Source organism: Crocodylus porosus, unplaced genomic scaffold (genome assembly GCF_001723895.1).
Source record: "Crocodylus porosus isolate Cpor-Errol unplaced genomic scaffold, CroPor_comp1, whole genome shotgun sequence".
Classification (NCBI taxonomy): domain Eukaryota; kingdom Metazoa; phylum Chordata; order Crocodylia; family Crocodylidae; genus Crocodylus; species Crocodylus porosus.
Window position 1 is genome coordinate 5,533,007 of NW_017728942.1, and position 26,346 is coordinate 5,559,352.

General features: G+C 39.7%; 1 protein-coding gene across 1 annotated transcript in view; it reads left to right on the forward strand.

The window, feature by feature from the left end:
- GNAS (GNAS complex locus) overlaps positions 1-26,346 on the forward strand; it is a 136,236-nt gene that overhangs the window by 92,444 nt on the left and 17,446 nt on the right. The gene's annotated exons all lie outside the window — the stretch shown is intronic.

Genomic DNA, 26,346 nt, shown 5'->3' on the forward strand with positions numbered 1-26,346 from the left:
CTGGCTCCTACCCTGGGGGTGTTTAAGAGGAGGTTAGATGAAGACCTTGCTGGGGTCGTTTGACCCCAGTACCCTTTCCTGCCATGGCGGGGGGTTGGACTAGATGATCTGCTCAGGTCCCTTCCGACCCTAGAAACTATGAAACTATGAAGTCAGAGGCAAACCTTGGGTACATAACCCAGATCAGCCTAGAGAGTGCAGTTCTAACTGTTGTAGCCTGTACTCTCAAACATTTGAATTTGTGCTTTAATAATTAGCTTGGTTAGTCCTCCTTGTTAGTAATTTTGTTTTGCTTCATTTTAACACCCTGTTTTCTGTGTATATCTTCAAGCTGATGAGTCCCAATTTTTGGCTGGGGTGGAAAAGGAAATAATATGAGAGAGGCTATTTGCAAGCCATTTCACACCCCTCTGATATCAGGAAGGGGTGGAAGTAGCGTGAGAGAGCCTTTTCTCACGCTATTTCCTGCTTGAATGCCTTGCTGTGTTTTCTCCTGCTGTCTGCCATTTCAGGGAAGAAGAAAACTAGGGGAGTTTGCTAGTGTAAGTACAGTAGCTCATATTTCTTGTAGTTCCACACCAGCAGAGTTACTTTTGATAGCTTGAAAATAGACTAGGCAACCCCAGACAGAGCTTTATTAACTATCATTTTTTAAATGTTTGGGTTTTTTTTTTTTTTTAAATATTTAGCGAGGCAGTGCAGTTCTGCAGAACAGCAGTCACCAACTGATAGAGGGGCAGCAGACACAGACCTACCAGGCTTTCATTTCTTATTTGTTAAGGTGTATGCAATCCTTATTTAATCTAGGCTGTTACTATGTTTTTGGGTATGTCCTATAACAAAGGACAGGTAAATCCCCCACCAGGTTTAGTACTTAATCCCTTCTTACTGATTACAGTGTTACCAGTCTGATGCCCTGACTCATGAAGAAGGTGGTACTTTGCTGAGAGTTGGTCAGTTAGAACTAATCACCACTGATTTAACAGTGAATCCAGCTTCTTTCCCTTATTTATAAAGTTAATGAATTTATGTTTTAGTCATTTTAACTTGATGGCTGAATTTTTCCTCCTCCTTCCTCTGTTCTTCAAGTTGCTTCAAAGAGACCACATTCAGTCACAGGACAGGGCGTTCTGTGGCTTCTGTTCCCAGTGAGCATCAACAAATATTAATGAATGCATCTTTACAGTATCTCTAGGAATTGGTGAAGTATTGCTGTCCCCATGTTATAGCTGCAGAATGGAAGCAAGCCGACTGTGACTTGCTCAGAGCAACACTTAGAAAGCTGACAAATCCAGGAGTAGATCCAGATGTCTGAATTTCTGATCCACTCAGAAGGTAGGGTGGGTAGGATAGGCACTTTTATAGACTCACTAAGTAAGATATACAAGTAGAGAAAGCACCTGCCTTTTGAACCCAAGTTCACTTCACTAGTGAACTTGGGTTCATGAAAGCAGGTGCTCTCTCTCTATGTATATCTTAGCCTTGTTGGTCTGAAGGTACATAAGCATCTTTGTAGACTATAACTGCCTCTCTCTGATCCATTGTCATAACTGCTAGGCTATCCTTTCCCACATTATTGGAACAAAATAACTTGAAGATAGTTGCAGACAGGAATCTCATTCCTACTCTGGATGATCTCTCTGGGAGTGGTGGCTCATATCCCAAACAAACTTAAGTTTTGATGCCAAGAAAATGCCATTTCCCCCCAAAAGCCAATAAAAGGAGGGACGTAGAGGCTACTCTAGTCTATAGTCACAGTTTGCATGGCCCCAGTGAGGGCATGAGGATAAAAGGAAGCTAGGGACACAAAGGGGAATATTTTTTTATCAGCCTCAGCGAAACGATCATTGCAAATCCACGGTTTGCTCACTCCAGCTATTATTTTGGTAAATCTCAGCCCTTTTGAAATGTGAACTTGCTAAGGGTGAGTTCATTTGTGTGTTTTTAACTCCCTGTCAATATTGCAAAGAGCACGTGGCCTGAACCCAGGTGTGTAGATTCCCGAATTATTCCAAAGGACCAAGAACAGCCACTTCTTTGGCTGGCAGTTGTTTGCAGTGACATTCGCTGCTGGTGAGAATAAAGTAGACTACATGCAGATTACCTCAATTATCTAATAAATGCATTATGAAACCAGCACGTTTTTCTACCAGCACAGCTAATGGCGAATTAATACATTTTAATGTGAACTCTCTTAATTTCATATACACTTCCTTCTGCGAAGGCAAATTCCAGCATAATGTGAAACCTGAGACAAGGACCAAAGTGTTGTCATGCAGTAACCTTCTCGTGCAGGTCTTCAGAAATGGGGAGTCCTGTTAGATTGAAAGCATTAAGGTGAATAACAAAAGTGTCAGGAGTAATTTAATGGGTAATTCAAAGTGCAGTGAATAATTCAAGAAGTTAACCTTTATAGCCTTAAAGATCTAAACACAGTTGCTTTCTGCCTTCTATCCAGGAGTCCGGCTTCTGTCTCCACTCCTTCTGTTTGCTCAGTCCCTTCTGTCCCTTCTCCTTAACCTACCCTTGTCTTTCTCTGCTGCTTTCCCTATTTTCACTGCTGCTCTGTCTTGTCAACGTGTTCCTCTTCCTCTGTCTCCTCGTTCATGAATAGTTTCAAGCCTGCTTTGAAGGTAGGGTTTGTTCCTTACTTGAAAGGGAAAGAGACTAGGTTGGAACTTTCTATCCCAAGTGTCCCAACCTGGTTTTACCCTTAAGTAGCCAGAGAGCCTTCCTCCTCCTCCTTAGATCACACCCAGCACCACTTCTAAAGTCTGTAAAGTAGCTAGTATACAATGTTAACACTGGATAATGCCCAGTTTTTGAAGGGCTAAGGATAAGCTATGATATAAATGCCTATTGCTAAATAAGGAATATTTGCTTTCTGCTCTTGATCGCATTGCTTGTATATGCAAATGGTTCATTTGCTCGTGCAAATAGTTACGCATAGGTAGACATTTGCATGCCCAACTATCTGACAGGCCCATAGTGTCATGGTACCAGAGTTAACAGATTAGGCATACGTTTGCATGTGCACATTTTTATCGTGTTCCCTAATTTGCAATGAATCTCACTGTTCTACTGTATTTATGTGGATTTAGAAACCAAGTTTTCAAAGAAAATTGTCTACTACAAATATACGCCTATATAGAGCCATAAATGATTTATTCAAATACCCAGTTAGACTTTCTTCTCTCTAACAAAAAGAGTGTTGCTTTGAATGGTAATATGTGACAATGTATTTAATGACTTTCAAGTTGAGGACTGGGCAAAGTAGAGCTTGTTGGTGAAGAATATGCATTAGTGCGAGTCCAGAAAATCACTTGTTCAGGCTGTCTGCAATATTTAGTATTCTACTTTAATAGGCTGCCTTAAAACCAAAGCTGACATTATGAAATAACATGACCATATGAGTAACTACTAGAGCATAATTCTGAAAACAGAAATGACCTTTGTGAAATAGTCAACCAAATGGTCTACTAAAAGTAATTCATTTAGTTTTAAAATTCTGCAGACTGATGTGAAATTTTTATGTACCCCTGCTTCTTCAGAAGCTTTCATAAAATTTAACATTGACTCTGACTTTAAAATAATACAGTCAGTATTAAAAAATATATATGACTGCATGAGTCATTGAAAACGACAGATTTTCATGAACTAGTTGTGGTAAAAATGGCAAATCTCATTCTTGTTTGATAAAGGGTATTACAATTACATCACTGAGTGGCTTAAAATGTTCTAATGAATATGAATAATGATGAATGACAATGTATGAGCAAACCCTAAGACTGCGTTTTCAGACAAAGAAAACAAAATAATCTAAATCCAAACTTGTTAAAGCAAACATGAGATGCATATCAGACTTGCTCTGGAGTCAGTTTGTGTCAGTATTAATATTTGAACATTTTTGCACAGGGATGTGTCTGAGTGTGTGTACATGTCAACTTTAGACAAAATTTCTCTCTCTCTCTCCCTCCTTTCAATCTACATAGTTTTACCTGTTCAGTTCCTAGGTATATCTGGAGGTAGACACGTTCAGCTGGTTCAGGAAGAGATGACCTACAGTTGACAGGTTGACAGCTATTTGTGAAGTGCAAAGGTTTTGTAGGCTATTTGTAGTTTAATTCAAATGTCCAATATTTTTTCAAATATAAATAATCCATTAGTATGTGTTTTGGTGGGTGTATTCCAAGTTCTTACTAAATGCATGTAAGGTAATTGAATAGTTAATCGGTATTGCCAAAGACTTGACTCGAAACAAAATCTTCACAAAATGTAATGTTATTGTTAGTGCATATTAAACATTATACTACTTCATTATTCCAATTTTGTTTAATTATTATTAAATTTAGTGGGATGAATTCTTCCTCCTTGCACCTAAATTTAGTGAAATTAGACTCGGGATGAGTTTGACTTTATCTCATTTTTTAAGAACTATTTTTTGATAACAGAAGGTTTAAAGAATGTGTTGTTGACTGAGTGAACTAGGTATGCTAGACTGATGTAAAAGCTACTGTTTTTAAAATCATACCTTGAGTCACCTGTGGAAGATAGGCAGTGTGAGTTTGTTTTTCCAGTAGACCTGACCCCCTCCCCCAATGTCACAGTGCCAGCCTATAGTTGCAATGTTCAAAACTGGAGATATTTAATAGAATTATATTGAGGAGTTTCTCGGAGTTTGCCATCACTGTGCTTACTTCTAACAGCTATTAGTGATCTTACTTTTTTGTGTCCTCCAGACACTAAATATATGCATATAACATACATTCGGATGCAGGAGACATTGAAGCTATACTCTGAATAAATAAAATTTACCAAAAAGTAACTTATGGCATTATAGGAAATGTCTGCTGTAAGTTGAATGACAATGAATGTATTTGTCCTCTGAAGAATGTGCATCCAGATCTGTATGTTGAGAAATTGCTGTTTGTAATTCTTAGTTCACTTTAACAAAAATATTTTCGCCAAAGGAGATAAAAACATTAAAAGAAATGTGAGCCCATAAGACAGTAGATAGTTTTATTTTGAATTTTTTAATTTTTCTGGGATAAGTTTCCTTAATTCCTTCTTCTAAGGTAGGGTAAAAGAAAAGTGGTGTTCAGTCTCTGTCTTGGAGTGATTTTACCTAGGGTGACGCGTGTGTAGTAGTTTCTTGCTGTTGGGATACTAGTATGTTGAAACTGATTTTTGCACTATTTTTTCCTTTTGCTTAATGTAAGAGCTAAATATTAGCAAAACTCTTTCAAGGTAAGAGGAAGTTTGCTTTGTTTTGAGTAATATTTAGAAATCTAAAATAATCACATTTTTTCTCTCAATTTTTTTACGCTGGGCTTTAATTACCGTTCCTCTATAATCAAAGCTCACTTAAATATTAAACATGAGACCCTGTCCACTTTGTCTGAGTTTACATCTTGAGAATGAATTTTTAGCCTCCCACACACACTCACATTGCCTCCATTTGTTTCAGAAACAATAAACGCCCTTGTGTAAGGTTGGTTCGAGTTGCGATTTGGACTGCAAGGGGGGGGGGGGGGCACTTTGGCACAACGGAAAAAAGATGTAAAAAGTTGTTATTCCTCTGTGCTAAAAGTGAGCTCTGTTAAGAATCCTGGTGGAAGAAAAACTATCGGCATAAAAATCCAGTTGCAGGTTATAAATAAATGCTTAAGGCAGCTAGGAAGAGTGCTGAGTTGATTGCGTCATTTTTGCATTACCTTTGTAAGAGGCAGACTTGTATTCAGGGGGTGGGTTTGATGATAGGCTAGCCGACTCCACTATGATTAAAGTGTCATGACAGCTGATGTTAACGGTAGGATTCTATTGGCTGAAGCAATCAGCTTTTCATAGAGGGGACCTGCAAGGGAGGTTCTCCACTGAGGGCTGGGTGGTTCTGCGAAAGGCCAGAGCAAATGCTGCTCTGACAGGAAATAGTTCACTGAAGTGGTGCGTTTCACAAGCAGCACCAAAGCGGAGCAGGTGTGACGGGGTGGGATTTTTAAACCTTAGTTGACTTGACATTTATGAATAGCTGCAAAGACGTTTTTGCCTGGCTTTGCCGTTTCTGGTGTTCCCTGTCAGTGAGCACTGGGCTCGTGGAGCTGCTCTGAGAGCTCCTATCACCTTTGCTCCGTGACTGCAGAAAAGGATAGTGCAGGAGTAAAGGAAGTCAGTTAAAAGAATGTATTCATCAAGCTGAGACTTAAAAATAAAAAAATAAAAAAATGTGGATTTGTAAAAGAGCGAAAGCCAGAACTGTTCCAGAAAATACAGACCATACAAGTTTGGGTGCTGACATGAATCTAGGCCGTTGCTTTGCGGAGCCAGGTTCTCCCCTGGGCTGGGGATACTGCCCATGTGGCATATCCAGTCCCTGGGGGAAACAGTGCTTCATATTGTTGCAGACCTGGGAGTGAGCTGCTGACAGGCTTTTAAAGGAGAGCTGTCTAGATTTGGGCTGATAAGAAGCCTGTCTGGTGTGGAAAAATGGGAAATGGGGTTCGGAGGCATGCAGGAAAAACGCCTAGACATGGGGTGAGAGTGGCAGGGACAGATCTCCTAAACAAAAATAAGAAACTCATTCAGACTATGGTTAGTCTAACAGGTTGATTTACCTGGTCTGTATTAAGTACTGTGTATAATTGAAAAATAACCTTTACAGTAGGTGGCTAAATTAATCTTAAGTGAGCTTGTGGAGTCTAAGTAATTAGTTTTTATGTGTAGTTCAGCATGATTTACATGATTCATTTTAGCGTTTTGGAGGAAACATCTGATTTATAGGTAACAAGATTTAAAAAGCATGTGTAAAAGTGTAGCAGAAGCTCATAAACATATAAACTGACTTCACATCTGAGTTGCATTAAAATGAATAACTAGAGTTAATACAAGATGCATGTGTGCGCCACGCTAATATTGCAAAAAGGTATGCAATGTCGGGCCAAATCCCACAGACTTGGCTATGTGAGCAGGGGGTTGCAGGCTCTGGCCTGTACTTGTATATTCAAAATTCATTAGCCGCCCAGGAAATTTAGGATTAAGCTGTTGAGTACCTTGGATCCACTGCAAGGGTCCCCTTCCCCCAAAGTGCTTATGTAAACTACAGGCAGAGCAGAAGCCAGCCAAGAGCTATTTTTAGCAAAGCTGCTGCAAATGGGGGGAGGGTAAGGGCTTTGGGTCATGTCGGAGGGCATATCAAAGGGGAGGATCCCTGCAGGGAGCTATATCCAGCCCTAATCATGTGGCCTGCCAGTTCTGTCGAATTTTTATAGAGACTGTGCAAAACTACTTAAATGCGATCATTTTCTTAAATGAAAACTGATCACTATATAATTGTGTTCGCTTAAAATCCTGACAGCTGGGGTTAATGTACAATTCCTCTTCATGTCTTGTAAATGCTGACAGTAAGTATTTGTAAAATGACTCAAGACTGTGTGGAATGCAGGATTTAGCTTCCTAGCTATTGAGGTTCCCCAGCTAAACTTCAGCTATTCCTTTACGGGTGTTACCAAATCATCGATTCATGACTTTAAGGTGGTACTTCATGCATCTGCAAAACTAGTGCCTGCCAAGATAACTTTCTGCCTCGTGATCTGTTTGTTTTCTTTCTGTCCTTAGATTGAGCCTCAGCCATGATCTGGTCTTTAGTATACCTAGTTATCTGATCAGATACTAGCCCCAGCATTTTTTTGTTGTATTGTACGTGTTTATGTGCAGTAGGAAGGATAGACGTGGCTGAGGCACAAGATCAGAGATCCGTTCCTTGTTCATCACAGATTTCCTGAGGGAACATGGGTGAGCCATTTAATAGCTTTATGATTTAGTTTCCCCATACATAATATGTCATAATGTTTCTCAACTTTGAAAGGGTCTTGAGGCTCAGATATAAGATCCTAAATGGATTGTTGTAGTTATATATGCTTACAGAATCGGCATACCTACATTTTACTTCCTTTGGTGAAGATGTTTGTAATTTTCAGGAGGTTTTCCTGCCACATGAATAACTAAAATATCTTTTTAAAACTTGGAGGCAGATTTAAAAAACAAAACAAAACAAGAATGTATATAAGCTTAGCCCTTATATCCTGATCTTAATGTAAATCATGTGGGTATATAAATGTGCCTATAAGCATCAGTAGGTTGAATTGTGGATTCGTTTGCCTTCTCTCGGAGTGCTTTCAGAGGTGAGATCTTTGGCACGTCACACTTTTTAGTCTCACATCTGTTCCCCAGAACTGGACAACTACAGGATGCATTTCCAGTTTTCATAAGGAGCGGTGAACTCCACTTCTCCACTTATATCCAGTGCTGTTCAGGCGCTAATCTGGTAGCTCAGGGGCTGCCAAACTGGGTCACATGCCACAGGTAACTTTTGTGTGGCACACAACAGATGGGGCGAAATAAGGTGAGATGGGCGTAAACAGGTCAAAGCAGAACTACCTTCACTAGAAGAAAAGGCTGGCCCGCACCCTACAAGGAGTTGATCAGTTTCTTAGTTTCACGCTGATTGGAGGTAAGGTTACTAGAGCCGCCTCCTGCAGAACCCACCATGACTTAACCACATTTCTTATTTTGAAAGATGACTAGAACCTTGTTTAAAAATAGTAATGTGAATATTTAGATAATTAAATTTGTCACAAAACTATTTTAATTAGGCTCCCACGTATTTTTTAGATTTTTTGGTTTTGGTTTTGGGTTTTTTGGGGGGTTTTTTTTACTAATAAATAGGAAGGATTTTTGTCATGTGCAGTCACTGGTGTTGTGACACCATTTTAGTTCTAATTTCCTAGTGAGGTAAAAAGTAAGCGGATTCATTTGTTGCTTTTTCCCCCCCCCCCCCCCCGTATGAGCATGCTCCTGGCTCATAGTTAAGAAAAGATTGTTAATTGTGCCCAGATTATGTGCTGTGATTTTTTTGTAATGAAGACGCACATCTTCTAAGGAATACCAAACTCATTTCCTCAAGATAGCAACTCATACTCTGGAATCTTAGAAACTCAAAATTATTGCTTCAACCTTATATCCTGTCTATAGGGTATAAAGAATGTTTGTACTAAATATAGCTTTGCTTTAAAAACAGCAATAAAAGAGCTTTCCTACACTTATGGTAAAGGGGAGGTATTTTGTGTTAAGGTTTATGTCCTGTTGCTCTGTTTTGATCTACGTAATTTACACCGAACTGCAAAATACGATGTACGAAAGGAATGACAGTCACCATGTTGATATTGCATGAAGCATCAGGTTTTTTATTATTATAAAAGAATAGAATAAAAAGTTCACTGACAATCTATTTTTAGTGTGGAATACAAAAATCTGGCATAACAGAAGTCCCTTTTTATATAAATTTGGAACATAAGACTGATGAGACTGTACCATGGCTGTTTTGAAAACAGTTTCTGAAATCCTATCCTGTTTCTCTTACATTCCTAATATCTGTAGCCTAGAGGGTGTTTAAGAAGTAGTGAGGAGATATAGTTTCTTGCTAGACTTCTGTACATATTTAATCAGTTAGGACACTTTTAAAATCAGTGGTTCTCAATCCGTGGACCAAGGGCTATATGTGACCCAATCAGCACATTGCTTTGGCCCATGTGACGTCCCGTTTTGGTTTTTTCTGGGTTTTTTTAAAGATTGCTTTTTACTTAGTTTGCTCATTTAAAATGTGCTTGGTAGACATTTGACAGTGTAGAAATGATAGGTATTACAGAATATTGATTTGTATTGCATTACTGTCAGATAACCAATACAAAACATTTTTAAATGTATCCACAGGAAGCAAGTTGTGTGGGTGCAGCCCACAACAGATTGAGAGCTGCAGATGTGGCCCACTATGGCAGATAGGCTGAGAACCACAGCTTTAAATGATTCCACAGTCAGTTGCTTTTAGTCTGGCTGAATTTTTAAAACTTCCAATACCTAAATTACTTCATACTATTTCTTCTATTTTATACAAGTTTGTCCCTCTCTAATTGCTTCCTACAGATTCTTAAATTTATATGTTTCCACTGGGTTGATATTTTTTCTCTGGTGCACTTTCAACCGTGACTACATTAGATGTGTGAGATGTATAACAAAAGAGAACATTAATTTTCATTGGTATTTATATTAATGCACAGCAATGTTGGTGTTATTGTTTAAAAATAGAAAGACATGTTTGGAGTCACTGTTAAGATTGTTACTGAATTATGTAAAGCATAATGGTCACTTTTCTGTGCTATTCTTTCTGAACAAAGGAAATGAAATGGATGTATAATTAAAATGTATGCATTGAAAATAGAAGTTCGCTCATATAAATGTAAGTTGCATTTTTAGTGAAAATGCAAGACCTTATCTGTGCGTAAAATCCACAGTGTTGCCTTCAGTGGGGTTTTTTTGCATCAGAAGGAAGAAAAGCAAAGTGAAGCGTAGCTTTCTGGAGCGGCTGGTTAGTTGGAGTGTGCTGGCAAACTGACTCTTTTTGCCTTCCTACCTGTCGGTCAGCATTCCAGCTGCAGACTGTGCTGTGCGTTGGATTGGCTTGTTTCAAAGAAGATAAATATGGTTACATAAGAAACAACATCTAGATATGTAAAAGAAAAAGAGAGAGAGACCCCTTACAACACATCCTGTTAGGCCTCCTCTTGGCTTTTTCTTTCAGGGTCATTATCAATGGTGGCCACATAATATATTCAAGGTTCTGAATATAATTTTAGACTGGAAAATATTTGGAAAGTATAGGCAAGGCAGAACAGAGCTTCTATATTTAGTAGTTATACATTATTAACTAGTAAGTAACATTACAGTGTTGCACTTAGTCATACTTTTACTGTGGTAAAGCTAATACCTTGCTGCATTTACATTTTTGACTAGAGGAAATTCCGCAAGGGAGTCAAAATACTGCAGTGTGGTAAAAGTTGATACTTTCATAGAATCATAGAAGTAGGGTCAGAAGGGACCTTGTAGATCTTCAGGTCTGACCCCACTTTAAGTATGGGTATCTTGTGTGTTGTGTAGACTGTGATATAGTATGTTTAATGACGCACATTGCACAAGTCTATTTCATCCACACTCACTGATTTAAAAAATAAAAAAATTCTCTACTATATTCATTTGACTCTCTCATACTCTCAGAGTCCCTGCTGCTCTTGGAGTCTAAACCGTAATCCGGAAACTCTAATTATAGTAATACAAAACAAATGGAAATCCTGGAATTGTCTTTTGCACTCTAGATCACACGGATACTAGTTACAGGTATCAGAGCAATAGGTGAGCCAGTTGTGAATCATCAGTGCAGACTTGTGAGAAGCTTTCATTTCATAGTACAACTTTAAGCTGATTAGTAACACACTGATCTCTAAACCTGCAAGCAAAGAATGCAAGATCACCACTACACTTTTGTGCTCATACTCGCTGTTACCACTGCAGTACTGAGCAATTAGAGGTACGTCCCTGCAATGAGACTTTTATAAAGAGGTTTCATCTTTGAATGTCTAAGTGGAAATTAATGCACTGGGATTTATGATGTCATTCAGCTGTCTAAATTTGTCCTCTGTGTTGAAGGTAAATACAATTCAGGTACGAGAGCCTGTTCATTAGAAATGGCAAGACAAGACACTGCCCTCAAGAAATGGCAAATGTTAAAAAAAAATCTGACAAAACGTGCTTCTCTGGTCTTTTTCCTACTGTAACTCGCTAGAATCTGAATACACACGTGGGTGCTACTGAATTCTGCAGGCTTTGCATCCTTTTAAAGGCGCTTAGAGGCTGCAGGTCAGTTTTGAAACAACTTATTGATTGAGGAGGAAGAAATAAGGGATTGTGTCAAGTCCATCTGCTTGTGCCAAAATGAGTCAGAGTTGATTATGTAAATCATCACAGTATACTTCCTTTCCTTCTGTGCACTGAAACACTTGATGGTATTAACTTTTAAATCTTCATCATTGAGGCTTCTGAGTAAATGGCTACAGAGATGAATGTGATTTCCGCCTCTCGGAACTATTGGTTTTGCACTCCACAGACCCAAGCACATCTCTTAGCGTCCCCTGTATTTAGTTCACTTCAAAACCATAACAACTCAGAGACTTAATTTTTTTGAAAAGGCATAAATGAAAACAAGTTTTTGGAAAACGTGAAGGCAGTTTGGCAGCAGGTCTGGTATGTTGTTGTATACCGCTGTGAAAGAGTCCTCGGTAGGGGAAGTTCATCTCCAGGATTCATTCAGTTTTTGTCTGGTCAGTCTGCTAACAAGGATATTATATGTGGTATTAACTAAGACCACTAGATCATTTTATATACATCACTGAACCTCTGTCTTCAGTCAGTACTAAATCTTCACTTATATTCAGCGTGTTACAAGTTCAGTTTCTTGCCCATACACTGTCTCCACTCTGGTCTTCTTTTCTTACTATGTAGAACATGTTGCAGAAACAATACTGTACTGAATATCTTTTAGTGGGAAATGGTTCTTTTCTGGTTTTTATAACATTTGTCACTATAGTAGCTATGCTTCATGCAGCTCATTTAAAAATTTCTCTCTGAAAGGATCATATACTCCACCACTCCATCATTGTGCCACCTAAGTAGGTAAGTTAGTTTGAGAGTATTTAAAAAGTCCCTCCGGTATTTTTCACGTATCACCATGCCACAGAGATGCACGCACAGACCCAGTGCTTTCTCTGTTCCATTCTTTGCAGCATCTGCCTTCTCATGCATGACTTACTGAACCACAATAGAAATCCCTCTGTATGCTAAAACCAAGAGATGTGATTCTTGCCTAATACAGGAAACGCACTAAGGTTGTGCCTTGTCAGTCTTTTTTACTTTTGCATACATCAGTCTAAACTCTGCTGTTATTTTAGTCTTAAAAAACACATGGCTCAGCTTGGAAAAAGCCACACTTAAGTTGTTGAGGATTTAATTTTTAAGAAAAACAAATTATCCCAATTTCTGGCTCACAGACATACTTAAATGTTTTAAGGTACTAATAGTAACTTTTGGCTTCTGTTTCTAAAGTTCAGACTCAAAATGGTTGCTGGGGAGAAATCTCTTATATTTTATAATTGTTGAAAGGTCTGATTAAAAATGGATTAATAGCCCTATGGGGAAAAAAGGGGCAAAATATTTTAACTCGTTTCTCTGCAATGATGTAACATGCTGGCTCTCAGAAAATCAAATACCTCCGTTCTGATATGCTTCTACTGAATTTACATGCCAAATCGTTAAAATGTGCTGAATTTTCTAATATATTAAATAATTCACTTAACTTGGTTTAAGTATATTTAAAGAAGGCAGGTAAGTTCTCGCTATCACTGTCTTCAGAAAACTTTATTAGTCAGCATCCCTTTGGCCTGGACTCATCTAAAGTCTTAATATATGCCTCTTATTCTGAGATCAGCTGAATTTCCGAATCCTTCTCAAAATTCGAAGGAAACCACCACAGGAGGATGTCTCTAGGAGACATTATCACCCCGTCTACCTAGTTTCTCCCGCTTCCATTCTGTTCTATTTCTGTATTTTTGAACTGTTGCTGCGAGCAGTGTTCGCTTGTCTCTAGACAGAGCATAAGGTTTAGCATCTATTGGTTCACATGAGTTAAGAGTCATAGGGAATGTTCCCAGGATTGGTAGTCATTTACCGAGTTTTCCAAGTTACTGGATCTCCAAGTGGTGCAGTGAGAATGTCTGTGTTCGTAGAGTATGTTAATAGTCTTGCATAAAAAGAATAAGGCGTCATTATGGCTCCTAACCTGTTTTCTGTTTGCTCTTATACTTGCCGTTTTGTGTTTTTTTTTGTTTTGTTTTGTTTTTTTTTCCTGTCCAGTCTTGACCCCCCTCCCTTTCCAGAGGCAGGCGTTGGATGTGTTTTCATTTATATCATCTTAGCTACCTGAAAGTTGCTCCCTTCCAGCCACTGAGCCACTTTTTCTGTTAGGAATGTTTAAAGGCAATTTCTATAAATTTCAGTCCAAGTGGACCCTAAACCTACTTTCCCTTTTCCCAGCACTTTCCCACATCCTTTTTTTCTTCCTGATTTTTTTTGATCGGCCTCATTTACTAGTTCTTCACTAATTCTTTATTGGTTTTCAATGTCAGTGTTTTACCCTTTTGTCAATCGTCATTCTTCCATTTCCACCTGTAGTTCCCACTGGAAAGTATCACCTCTCCTGTCATTCTGCATTTTCTGACACTTAAAGGAAGGGTGCTGTAGTCCAGCCCATTGGCCAGATCCAGCCTGTGGAGCCATGACATCTGGCCTTTGAGGCTCCACACTGGTTTAGAAATTTGGTGGTAGGGGAATGGTGGCACTCTGAATTTCCTCTTCCTTGCTGCCAAATGTCCAGACCTGTAGGGAGCCCCGTAGGCTGGATGATATAGTCCTGCATGCTAGATCACTGGTCCACGGCACCTGGGGTCACTTTGTGGCTGGATCTGGCATGCAGGGCCAGGGCCAGGGCACAGGATCAAATCCATACGCTAGCCCCACGTAGGGGTTCCAGCCTGCGGATCAGCTGTGCACCACTCCTCTGGCCCACAGGGCTGGAAGTTTTTTGAACAACACTGATAAAGAACAATGCACTGTATTTTATGGAAAATAGATTGAGAGATTTTTTTTTTTTTTTTTTAAATTGTATTAATATGATAATGTTCACTGAGGGGAATGTAATTCTACTTATTTGATCTCACTAAAGGGAGCTAAAGACCACGGGGACAAGGTTTATATAAATACTCAGTTAACATACAATGTTAGACTTGCCTGTCTTAATTGCTTACAGCGGTTTGCAATAAGGGGGGCATGTAAAGTATTTGTAAAGGGCAGAACCAGTAGTAGTAATAACAGTGAAATATTTAAAATCCAAACAGTCAGTCATTGCTGGTTCACAGTCGAAACATGTGCCTGAAAAATGTTTTAAATTCATATATCATGCTTAAATTATCACCTTAAGGTAAAGCAGTTTGAACCAATTTAAATCAATTTAGGAATGTCCACTTAGAGATGTTACACCAGCTTTAATTAAAATTAGTTTTAAAACTGCCTTTTGCTAAACTGCTAGGAATGTGAATGTTGTCAAGATCTAAAGACTCCACCTGGGGGACATGTTCCTAATTAGTGTAGCACTACGTCTACACCTGCCCTTCCTGCTTGCTAGAGACCCACAGATGTATTAGTTGGCTCTGAAAAGCCATGAGCTATCTCCCCATCAGTTCAACCTCATACAATCCAGTCTTCTGTGAAAATGATCCATCTCTGCAGCCCTGCCGGTTTCCTCTAACTAGGGTGACCACATATGTGAGAGAGTTTGGCTGGGATAGTTCTGAATTCCATAGGCCGTCCTGGCATCCTTGCTGGCTGGCAAAAAATGAAACCAGTCCCCAGAATGCAAGATGTGGGTGCAGTCTCGGGGGAGGCAGAGCAGCATGGTGTGCCAGGCGTGCAGGCCCTGTTGTCCCTGCCTGCACATGCCCAGCCCAGCTCCTTTCGAACAGTGGCTGGAGGTGGATGAGAAGTTGTGTTGGGCTGGGCACCACTCCGCCTTTCCAGGGCATTGGTGGGACGGGAGTGGGGGGTGTTTGTGACCCTCTTGACCATGGTGCCCTGGGTGGTCGCCCACATTGCCCGCCCCTGGTAGGTCTGGCACTGTGTGGCAGACAAGTTCACCATGACAAATTCTCTTCTCAATGTTTTTATAACAGTGTTAGGACACTGTCTCAGTACTGAGGGTACTGTGGTCATTGGGGCACCACACACACACATGCACATGCATCATGATCACAGCAGCGCTCTCCCCACCACTCTACCCCAGGCAGGAGGAGCAGGGCCCAGCTCAGCCGCCCCCCTGCTTCCAGCTGCTGTTCAGGAGGAGCTGGGCCAGGCACATCTGGGTGGCAGCAGCAGTGCCTGCCCGCTCACCTGCCTGGCACACCATGCCGCTCTGTCTCCTGCCAGACTGCACCGTTGACTGCTTGCCTCTACACTGAAGATGGGGGGATGGAGGGGAGAAGTGTCCCAGATTTCCTTAAAAATCTTATGGTTACCCTATCTGTACACTTCCCTGTCGATTTTAGATAATGTCAGAATGAGAGCATCAAGGCCAGCATATATTGTAGTAGAAGAGATGAGATCTCAGATTCTACCAGATTATGCAGCAAGAGTACATAAATTGTGAATCCCGAGTTTTTTGATGCTTTGTGGATTGGAAAGTAGGGAGAGCACGGCACCAGTATCCAAAAAAAAAAAAAAAGTAAATAGTAGTTCATAGACGAAAACCACCAATAAACACCTTATTCTTTTCCTACCTTCCACCAGGCAAGTAGTATGTGGAATGTGGATATAAAATAGAGATTTCTTCCTCTGATTTGATGTGCCCATGTGCGGTCAGTTGAACTTGATGGTGCTAGAGATGGGAAAAGACCATGGGAGCATGGTTCACTGTAACCTTAACTAGTGTACAATAGTAAGCTGTCTTGTTGGTCTTCTGCTTTTAATTACTCCGTTTAAAGGGACAAATTATACTCTCTTGTCTATGTACCTGCTCAGCAAAATAATTGAATAAAACCTAAATCAATCTTCTAGAGAACAGCCTTTATTGAGACTTATACAGCATTGAAAATTCGTTAAATAGTAAGAAAATCAGCAGTTGGGTTAGGTACATCATACAGACAGCTCTGCAACATAAGCAGTCTGGGAACAGAAAGTCAGACTTTTATACACAGATATGAGTATACACCCTCCAGTTCATTTTCAGGTAATATGTAGACTGTTTCAGGATGGTTCATATGTTGACCTAGGGTTAATTTGGCTCTATCATTTTATTCCAAATATTGTGAGTAGTAAATAGGATGAGTTAAATTAGGAGACAGGCAAGTAAGTTCAGTTTAAACCTGGGGAGGGAGGAGACTAGGCCACTTTTTTTTTTTTTTAAACTCGCACAAAATGTGGTCTGTTTTGGAGGCTTGAAGTGAGCTAATTGGGAGGGGAGATGCTGGGATTCAGGTACATGTGGGCAGGGGAGCCTGGTTTTGCTAATGGTTTTGTCAGAATCCAGATCATGAATTAGATTTGGGGTTTTTTACCGGCTTTGCACGCTATAGTTCAGAGAGAGGGAGATCTCTGAGGGAAAAGGATTGAGGGGGAGAAAGGGGAAAAATTGAAGTCAGATTTGTTTGGTCTATTAACTTTTTCTTTTCATCTGATTGAAAAAAAAACTTAGTAGAGATTATTCCATGTTCCTCACCATAGTCATACACAGTGTTCCAGCCCCAGGCTTGCCCTGAAATCAGATCATTGCACAGTGATCTCATTCATACCGTTACCTTTCATTTCTGCACCTCATGTGCTGGGATCACTTTAAGTTTCCTATTGGCTTGGTTAAGTAACGTTCCGGGATGGAGTGAGGGGTTGTGCTGAAGTCATTTGACTTATCTAGGCTTGGAGCAAAGAGTGAGCCTTGCGGCCATAGGGTTGTGAGTTGGTTTTTAATAACTGAGAGAGTGTTAGGATGCCTTGTACGAAAGATGCAGGTGGAAGTGTTTGATCGTTTGTTTGGGAAGGCAGAGGAGGGTGTTTGCTATGGGAAGCAGGCAAGCAAGTAAGCAGCCATAAATATTTAGGATGAAATTTTCCCTGAGCGTTAAGCCACAGTAAGATGACTGGCCAGAGAGGCATCCACATGCCTGCACGCGGCAAAGATCTGAGAGCGTGGGGATAAAACCAGGTTGAGGTAAGCAAGAGTGTGAATTTTGAGCACCTTAGCTACTTGCTGGTAATTGCCCATGTTCATGCATTTACCTTGCAGTAAATGCAAGGTAGATTTCCACACTTTCATTTTAATTCACCAGGTAAAGCAGCGATGGGTCAGGGTAGGGCAGTCAGCCATGTGAGCAGTCAGTGTTATGCTGAGAGCCCCCAGAAATGTACCGTATACCCCTGGGGGAATTTTGCTACACCCATTCCAAAAAAAATACACCCATTCCACAATACACTTATAACCATTTGCATAGTCTAATAGTGTCCATACTGCATTATTAACTGTGGTCTTTCATTTAATTTTTTTTTTTTTTTATTAACATTTTCGGTCAAGAGCCACCTACAGACAATAAATTGAGGAGCCACATAAGCTGAGATCTCCGTTTCGCTGCCCTAGGAAGTTCACAGCACTAAGAATCCAATAGCCTTGATAATTTGCACATGCTGTAGACAGGAGCAGCAGCTGTGGGTGGACTGCATTGCAGTACAGTTTCTCCCTCTTACCCCATGTTTCATCCATCCAAAGTCAGAAAACTTGGTCATTATGTGAGGGAAGATTTTTGCTCCCAAATCTAAAGTGTTGCTTGAATTAATCTCCCATAATTGTAGCTAAACATAATGTTTCATTCATTTTATGTTGTTACACCAATCCCAAGCATTTTTATATAAACTAATGGAAATTCTGAATTATATGCAACATGTATATTCAGTTCATTTTTAAAAAAAAAAAAATCTGTGAAAGCTGCTGTTTTCTAAAATGTACATTGTTCTGATGGCAAACAGACAAAATATATGTGGTAAAAGGAAGGAGGAGGGGAAGGGAAGTTCACATATAGGTTGGAGTCTGGATGGAACTTACTCTACAATTTTTAGAAATGAAAATATCCGTGTAGGGACCTAAAGGAATCCTGTGGGCTGATGGTGCAGTTTGCATTGAATGCTTGTATTAGTGTCTTTATGGCATTTGGAAGATATTTTACTATGGTTTTAATGCTTATTACAGCTGCACTACTTTGATCGTGCCTGTAGTCTCCATTGTTTTCTTTTGATAGAACTACTAAAACTTTATATTTTGGAAGTTTCCTCATTTCTTGGTTATGGTATAATCAATCGGCTGCAATTTCTGATCTCTGTGAAAACACTGATAAAACTTTTAATTCTTATTCCTGGACTGTTGCATTTGTATCGGCTGCTACGGAGAATGCTTGATCTCCTGATAGTGCAAATGTCGGCTGTTGGGTAATATTGACAAATAAGCTGAAATAACATTTTTGACATAAGTCTGTGCCCACACAGATAATTTGGATGTAATTGAATGGGTTGATCAAGAGCCTGTGCTAAAAATATCAAGTTCTCCCACCCACCAAGTAAAAGGGAAGGATTGTTTCAAGGCAGCGGCATTGAGTGGGGGCACGGGGCAGTGGGCTCAGATATTCAGTGGCTTGACAGTTTAGCATTTCACCTCTGAATGCAGGAGTTCAGTTTTTACTCAAGTAGCAAGTTAAACGAATTGGTGGTCTCAGCACAGTCCCCGCCACATATTTCTCTTTCAAAAAAATGTTCATGCTGCTGGACATCGAGTGGCAGCGTTTACTTGAGCAAGCAGGAATAGCTGAGGTCCGGCCGCTCTGGAGGGGCAAAGCAGCGAGAGCTGTCTGCTGATCGTGCAAGGTCCTCACAGGGTGCTGAGCGCTCAGTACCTGCCGGTAACTTTATTATCCGGAGCTGTGTGCTCAGCCCTGTTCAGGGTCTAATCCGTAACGCCTCCCTGGCTATTGTAAACACGGAAATTACGGCCTGAATTATGGCCAGACCTTTAAGCAAAACTAAAACAACATTTTTAATACTCTCCAAGGCAAAAGACTGTATTGGTTAACTCCTAAAAGTGCTGTGGTTTTGCCACAGGCAAAGGGAAGGAGAGGGGCACGGCAACACGAGCTTGCAGATTAGTAATGCAACTTGCCTGTTTGGCTTTTTTAAATAAAATTTCCTGTGTAAAAAGGCAGTCGGAGTTGTTTCTTTGCCCCTGTCTGATTGTCCCTGTGTACGAGCTGAGAGCTGTATTGTACCTTTCCAGCCTCTCCAACTGCCTGTGCCTATTTTTATTTGTCAAGCTGGGGCTGGGCTGGCCCGCGTCCAGATGTCTCACAAGATTTGGTGCTGATGAGCTATTTATAGAACTGTGGTTCCATTGTCATGACAACCGTGCTAGAGGCCAAGGCGGCTGGGAGCTATTTCTGGACTTCTGCTGTAATGTAAAACTGATTGGGAAAGTTAGTGCATCCTCTAAGCCAGACTAACTTTAGACGGGCAGAAAGAAAAAAGAAAGACGTTGAGAATTTCTTTAAATAGATTTTCCTTTTCTCCTACCTTTCCCCGTTTGTCCTTTTGGACCACCAGCAATTTCTTTGTGTATTGATTTCTTTTTTGACAGCAAAGTCCTCGCCAGCAGGTCAAAAAACACGTTTAGGTCCTGTGCCTTCTTGTGCACTTTTAATTGTGTCGTTTAGAAAGCAGCTTGCGTACCAAACGGCTTTTTTGTGTGGAAGGGAAGGTTCATGTTTTGCGACAACACACAAAAAAAAAAGAAGGTATTTTTTTAACAATTGTTTAATACTCTGCAGTTTTAATCTTCTATTTTCTTGTGTGCTTCATGCTCTCCACACCATATAAGGAACTGTAACCTTGATTACCACAAGATGATTCCAAATCTATGGAGTCATACTTTTCAGCTTTCTCATTATTTGCTTCAAAATTAGACTGATAGTGCCCCTCCGCCTCCAAGTGGCTGGAATGCTCTGAGGTTCTTCTGTAATTAAAGCCGATTCCTCGCTCAAAACCACTTTTATATAATATATATGCACATTAATATTCAATATAAATACATCTGAAAGTTTGGGTTTTAAAATTCTTCTGGCCTATGAATAACTTGTTAAAAATGTACCTTTTAAAGAAGGATCATCATAGCCAATAAATAATTAACTCAAAACTGGAAATATAACGTAAATATATTTTCAGCTTAATAGGGAGCTTTTATTAAACAGTTATGTCTTTTGGTTTACTGCAGCTTTGTTAACTTGCATGGTTGCAGCAGAGTTAATTCCCATGATAAATCTTGCTCTGAAGGGTGCCCTAACACGTCTGGGAACTGGCATGCAAAATCTTATCCCAGGAACAATGTATTTAAAAAAAAACATACAAAAATGTTTCTTGTGTTTGTAAAATAATAAAATATTAGATGTTTTCTTGCATGCCTCTGCCTTGGAAGCAATTATTTGGGTTTTTTTTAAAAACATAATATTGCAAGTATTTTAACTGGCTCATAAATGGATTGTATTGGGATTTTTCTACTCGCATTGTGTGTGCGAGTGTGTGTGCATGCACTGCTACGTATATGTAAACACTTTTAGAAGATTTAGAAGATTTTTAGCACGTTTGCGTGACCCACATAAACCATAAAAATCTCTCCTTCTAAATTGTGGAAAATTTCATTATAAATATCCTTTTTAAGGGGGGCAGGAGGGGAAGGAGAGACTAGTGTAACTAGATTTTTTTTCTTTACTAAATTTTGAGGAAGTATTATATGACATAATTGGCTGATACATTTTATATGTATACACTATCCTTTATTGCAGGGGCATGGTAAATATTAGCAAGCTCTAACATTTAAGTCCGTCAGCTTACTTTTTGTTTGCCTCCATATCCTGCCATTCCTCTACTGTGCCAACATCTTCAAATACCATGTTTATTAAGAAGAACAGAGGTATTTAAGAAACCCTTTCCACCAATTTAAGCAATAAGATTTTTGGCTATTTTTTGTTTCCAATATCCTGCTCGCTCCCAAGAATAGAAGAGACAGGCAGAGCTGAAGGATAGCCGACGTGTGCATGCTTGCGACTGCAAATAAATGTGATGCCCTGGGTTTGTTTTCAGCTTACTGACCTGAATGAAAAGCCAGAGTTTTAACAGTGTTGCAGGCCTCATGTTTTGAGCCTGACAAACTTCTCTGGACAGATTTAAAAAGCAAACAAACTCCCAAGTTGTGGTACATAAAGTTTTTAGAGTTCTCTACCTAATGTCCCTTTAAGAAGAATATTATCTTACTAAATAGCGACTTGTAGTTGCAGAACAGTCCAAGCCTGGGTAGAAAAAAAGTCTCTGATAATAAAGTGCAAAAAAAAGGAACCTATATTTGAACACCATTAACATTATTGCAAAAATTCAAACTAGAGAATAAAAAAAAAAAAAAGGGTGATTCTTTCTGGAAAAAGAAAGGTATATTTTATATTCTGTTACTTAGACAAATTGAAATTAAAGGCAGTATTACCATTGTTTAAACCTGTTTTTAATGGACACTGGGACCAGTCCTGCAGTCCTTCATCAAGTAAAACCCCTGTTGTTTCTGATGGGAGTTTGCAAGAGTGAGGACTGCAGAATCAGGGCTCTGACTGGTAAAATTAGCAGACAGCTAATAGCACTGTTTCAGACACTAAGTGAATTGTAACTGCAGCTTTAAAGGTAGCCCTGGCCACAACAGAGAAAACTTTGATTAATTTGGAACGCTAATAAAAGCACCGCCTAACGGGAGACCAGGATTCTGCTCCCTCCGTTTGAAGTGCATCTACTTTAATCTCTCTGTGCCTTGATTGTAAAAGAGGGTTAATAAAACCGCCTCTGGCATAGAGTGCAGGAGTCGTGGTATCTGTAAAGTGTGAGACTCAGATGGAAAGAGGTAACAAATGCAAAAGGCTAATACTTTGGGGAGATGTTACAAATAAATGTTTGACTTCCAGTTGAGATGGGGTGTTTTGGAATGGTTGATGTGCAGTTCATTGATACCAAGTGCCAAGAAGTTAATATCAGGGAAGGTGGGGGGCTGGAAAGAAAAGTAAGTGGTGGTTTCATTTTGTTTATAAATTCAAGTTATGACCTGACCCAAAAAAAAATACCTGGTAGTAATAAAAATGTTCTTTCCCAAAATCGGTGTGTTGTCTCTTGAAGGAGACCTTTGCTATGGTGTGTTAAATGAGAACCAAAGGTTCTTTTAGACAAATATTGAAAATATTCAACTTGTCCGTCAACCATTTCATCAAATCACAAAGACCTAGAATTTCAAGTTACTGTTTATTGAAAGGGTTAGTAAGTTTTCCTGTTTCTCAACGAGGGAATTAATCTTCAAGGAGAGGCACTTTGATTATTGTCCAACTCTTCCAAAAAGGATGAGAGAGGTGGTAGATGGGCTGAAACTTCTTTTCCTTTTTAATGCATTATATACCTTTTTGTTGGGGAACATAAACAGAATCTTTTTCACTGTGGCTGAGGCTTAGTAATGTTACATCGACAGGTCTCTTATCTCAGAACAACATTGTTCATTTGCTAAGTTTGACTCTAAAGATGTAAGAACACGGCAGTATCAGAAAAGATGAATAAATAAGCCCTTAAACTCCCATGCTATTGAAGTGGGGATGGTAACACGATGATGACTTTATCTGGAAATCCAGGACATTGGTTAGGGGTGGTGAGGTTATTAAACATTTAGAAAAGGATTTGGAGTGCATGTGTCAGTTGCTGTTCCCCACACAATGGGAACACACTTGTGCCACCCTTGTGTGAGATTTGTTTAATAAATGCAGTGTCTAAAAACTCCAAGGGAGTTAGCTGGCTGCTTAGCAGTGATTTCTATATAAAGCATTTTGCATATTCTTTTCCTTGCCTTTGAGGAAGGGCTGAGGATAAATCAGATTTTATTTCAAATTGCTCTCGTTTTTTCTTTTAGTTAATATGGTGAATTTTAATATCCCAGGCAAAACTGTGTTGCTGAATTAAGGAAAATGCTTCTGCTTCTGTTGAAGCATTGCTAGCAACTAAAAAACCAAACCAAACCCTGTATTCTCACACTGTCCTTTTGTAGTGTGGCTAGCCAGTGTCTAAGTGGTAGTAATTAGCAGTGCGAGGAGCCAGTCCTGTGACATGGTCGGTCAGGATGCGTCTCTGAGCGAGCACTGAAAAAAGCTATTGACTGGCTGGCTTGTTTGCTTTCTGGCAAGTGATTTCCTCGTCTACTCTCCACAAAATCTTTTCAGAAAAAGGCAGTGACTAATTTTTGTAATTTGAAGCAGAAATTGTTACTGATGTAACATCTGTGTTCATGGATTCTTTGACTCCTGTGTTTCTGAAACATAGCAACAGTTTTGCTCCGTCTCACCAAAGCAATTTTCTCAGGACTTCTGAACATACCAGAGCTGCCATAGCAGGCTTCTCCACAGCTCCTTTTTCTCAGCAGATTAAGTGATCTCCAGTAAGCTGGAACCATGTCACCCTACATTTTGTTCTTTTCCCTAGCTTGAAGTCCCAAGGCTGGAATTGCGTTCAAATATTTTCAGAGCTAAATTCACTACTGGCATAAATAGACACAACCCTAGGGGAATCGGGCCCATGTGCCCCGGCAATGAATTTGGCATACAGACTAGCACTGAACTGGCCCAACTAAAAGCTTCACATTTTGGGCAGAGGCTTCAGGAGAAAGAATAGCAGTTACGATGAATTTGTCCTCATTTTGGATTGATTTTAGTTTTATGTTAAACTAAAAATTGTAAATATCCACTGGGAATTAATCTCACTTACTAGATACATTGCATACCAAGAGCTCAGTCTTGATTTGCAGTGACTGGGATGTCTCTGGGTATTGTACTGTGAGCTTTCCTGAACTCTTTCCTCCCCCCCGATGCACACTGATTTTAGTTGCAGCAGGAGTGATGGATTTTCCACTGCCCTTTTGGCTTTCTTTTTTCTTTCACTTGGCAAATGTCACAATGTTGCAGCTCAGCTACCCAGTCAGTTTATGGGTTTGTGAATCGGGGATTGTTTTTTGCTTATATTCTTAAAATTAAAGCATTTCTCATAGAACAGGAGATGCACACGAAGGAGAGTTTTTTTCATTTAACGCTTCCGTTGCTCTTTTTCCCAAAAATGCTGCTGAAGAATTGTAGGTTTGCTGGTAACTTCAGACTAGCACAGCTAATGACCTCTTTCTGGTAACTATCACACAATGACTAGCTTTCTTCTAAACTCATATTGTTTTGAATATTGGACATTATTGAATATTGGAAGTGTTTTGGGAGGGAAGAAGAAATGTTGATTACGCTTGAATTTGTTTTACCTGGCATGAATGTTTCGTTGGAATTCATCTCCAGTACAGTACTGCTTCTCCTATGTGGCTGGTGTTTTTCGAGGAAATCATAGGCCTAAAAATAGTCTGCATAAACAACAGTAAGAGGTTTGTACTTTCAGTTCCAGGTTTTAGAAAAGTCTTGTTGTTGTTTTTCTAATTGTCAGAGTTTCCAAAACCCATAGAATGTATTATAAAAGCAGAGCGAATATTTGTGGAAGCTTACTATAAAATGTTGCTCTTGGGTGAATATAGCATGGAAAGGCTGGATGCTTCAAAATCGCATAGGTGACTAATATAACTGTTTGTAAAATAGCAGGAATTCCTCCGTCAGACATCCTCCAGCTTCTGAAATGTAGGTTGTCACCACACGTTACTGAGACTGCACTATTAAAAGCAGAATAACATTAATGAGCGTAGAGACATTTCTACAAATCTAAAGCCATAGTAAATTTGCATATTTAACACCCTTCTTCTTTAGATTAAACAGTCATTGGGTGGGGGGGGGTGTAATTATAAGTGAGCCTAGAAGAGAAAAGATAAAAATCCAGCATGTGAAACGGCACTAAACACTTCCCCACTACTCTTTGTAGGCTCACCTCCTCCCTTTTTGCCTTATGATCCTTGGAAACTTTGGCTGTAGGAGCTGGAGGGTTTTAAAGTTTTAATTATTTTTAATAACATGTTTGTGTTTCCTAAGGTAAATGTTATAAAATTCTGACCTGGATCAGTAATGATTGAAAAATCTTTTCAGTGTCCTGTAAAATGAATTGATCACCTTAGTCCAGGTTGTAGCAGACAGTGACCACAACACAACACCGCCTTCAGATTGGTCTGTCTCAGCCATCTGTTAGCAGTGCTGGAGTGGCTGGCTAGTGATTAAATAAGCCTGGGGACAAAGGCACAGATCAACAAAGAGATTAATTTCAGTAGGAATTAGGCTTCTAAATACCTTTTCTGCATTGTCAGAAGCATGAGTTTGTGTGTACGCATGCATTTGTAGGGAAAAGCTTGAGTTTCCACTTCCTTGCGTTGTCCTTGTTCTTCTGCAAACTGGAATTTGGTTGCAAGGAATCCCATGTGTCATCTCGCGAAGGCACATTGCTCCTAGGATGGTGATAAATCACGTGTTACCAACAAAGGTAACTGCAGGCACTTCTTGGCATTTCAGTAATACAAAATGGAAGGGTCTGTATTGTTCTTGATACCTGTTTGTGTTGACAGGTGTAATGCAGAGATGTTGGTAGCATCAAATCTGAACTAATGCTATAGGCAGGAAAGCTAAGGATTTATGAAAATCTGGAGCTGAGAAGGAAGACTAACTTTTTGTTAGAAATTAACTGCCTGCCTGCCTGTATGCCATAGAATCTATTCCATGCAACCGTGATTTACTGTAGCAAGAAATAAGCATGCATGAATGGGTTTTCTTGATAGATGTCTGAGCAGTTTTAAACAGCTTTGCA